This window comes from Mastomys coucha, chromosome X, assembly GCF_008632895.1.
Source record: "Mastomys coucha isolate ucsf_1 chromosome X, UCSF_Mcou_1, whole genome shotgun sequence".
NCBI lineage: Eukaryota > Metazoa > Chordata > Mammalia > Rodentia > Muridae > Mastomys > Mastomys coucha.
In genome coordinates, this window is record NC_045030.1 from 112796567 (window position 1) to 112799035 (window position 2469).

The window sequence follows — 2469 nt, forward strand, 5'->3', positions numbered from 1 at the left end:
TGGTTTTTAGAGAGAGGATTTCTCTATGTCTGTCCTTGAACTTTCTCTATAGACCAAACTACCTTCAAACTCACAGAGATTCTCCTGACTCTGCCTCCTAAGTGCTGGGCTTAAAAGTTTGGCCACAGCTGCTAGACTTAGATCATTTTAAAAGAAGTTATGAGTTTGAGAGAATATCAGAGAGACATGGGTGGAGGTGGAGGGAGGAGAAGGGGGATGGAAATTAAGTAAATGTTGTATATAGGTATTAATTTCTAAAATATAAAAGTATTTTTTTAATATCTGAATGTTTTAGTCTTTCATTTTCAAGTCTCTGGATTTTCAGTTTGTTTCCACTGTCATCTGATAAAATAAACTGGATTATTTTAATTCCATTGTGCTTCCTAAGACTGGGTTTGTGACATACATACCATCAATTTCAGAAACAGTTCCATGATCTATTGAGGAAGAAAAAAGTGTATTTTGTATCTATTGGATAGGCTTTTTAAAGAAATATGTTAATTCCCATTTATCTATGATGTGAGTTTAGCCTGATACTTCTTTACTGATTTTTTTATATAGAAAATCTCATATCATAAAAGATGAAGGTAGGGTTCTTAAGGCACCTACTGTGAGTGTCAGGACTCACCTGAACTTTCATGTCTTTTAATTTTTGACATTGAGAGCATCAAAAATGATTCATATATAATTTTATTAGGTTTATATTACTGAAGAATTGTTTCTACTGTCAATATATAGTGGTGTTCATTTTCTACTTTGACTGTTTTGGCTTAATGTCTACTTTGCCACACATCAGAATTACTATTCCACTTTGAGTTCTAGTTTCCATTTGATTGATAGCTTATCTTCCTTCTTGTGATCCTCATTTTGTGAGGTTCTTTGCTCATGGTATTCTTCTTTGATATGATTTTCTACTCATTTTATGTCAATGAATGTTTTGCCTATGCTGTATGTATGTGCATTCCCTACATGCCAGATGCCTGCAGAAGCCAGAAGAGGTTTTAGATGCCCCTAGAACTAGAGTAAAAATGGTTTTGAATTACCATGTGGTTGCTGAAAATTGAATTTGGGTCCCCTGCAAGAGCAAAAAGTATTCTTTACCAGAGCTATTGCTGTAGTCTGGATCTTTGTTTTGTTAATACAGTCAGCTAATTTGTGTCTACCAACTGATGAAATGAAGGTGTTTGCATTTAAGATGTTATGAACATATAAAATTATTGTTTGTTGTTCTAGTTGGTTGTAGTATTGGGAGCTCTTTTCTTTGTCTCTTACTGATATTAGTGGTTTGTTGTTTTAATTTTATGTATATTATAGATTATTTTCTAGATTTGTTTTTCTCTTCTATTTTTCTCATGAAAATTGTTATTTACTGTGATACTTACTACAAATGAGTTTGTCTTTTATTTCCTATGTCTTTGGTGTCCCTTTAAGTATGTTCCACTATTTTAGCTTGATTATCATCAATTGGCTTATCCAGGGGTTGTCCTAAAATGTCACATTTCTTCACAAATTTTACAGGATAGATTGCCTTTTAGAACAGTCTTGGTTGGTAGTTATTTACCTTCAGACTTGAAATAAATCATCATATGCTTTCTTGGATTTAGGGATTAAAAAGAGATCTAATGTTAGTCAAATATGATTGCCTTTGTAGGTTAGCTAACATTTTACCTGTATGGCTTATTTTAATATTGTATCTTTGCTTGATTTTTTCATATCTTTTTGTTTTGTTTCTATTAGATATATTATTTATTTACATTTCAATGATATCTCCTTTCCAAGTTTCCCCTCCATAAAAAACACCCTGTTCCCTCCCTCCTCCTCCCTGCTCACCAACCTACCCTCTCCCGCTTCCTGGCCCTGGCTTTCCCTTACACTGGGGCATAGAAACTTCACAGAGCCAAGGACCTCTCCTTCCATTGATGACTGACTTGGTCATCCTCTGCTATACATATGCTGCTGGAGCATTAGTCCCACCCTGTGTTCTCTTTGGCTGGTAGTTTAGTCCTGGGGAGCTCTGAGGGTACTAGTTAGTTCATATTGTTGTTCCTCCTATGGGGCTGCAACTCCCTTTAGCTCCTTGAATCCTTTCTCTAGTTCCTTCATTGAGACCCTGTGCTTAGTCTAATGGATGACTGTGAGCCTCTACTTCTGTATTAGTAGGGCACTGGCAGAACCTCTAAGGTGACAGCTATATCAGGCTCCTATCAGCCAGCACTGGCTGGCATCCACAATAGGGTCTGGGTTTGGTGATTGACTATGGGTGGGGCAGTCTCTGGATTATCTATCCTTCCTTCAGGCTCTACTCCATACTTGGTCTCTGCAACTCCTTCCATGGATACTTTGCTCCACCATCTAAGAAGGAGGTAAGTATACACACATTGGTCTTCCTTTTTCTTGAGTTTCTTTTGGTTTGTGGATTGTATCTTGGGTATTCCGAGCTTCTGGGCTAATATCTGCTTATCAGAGAGT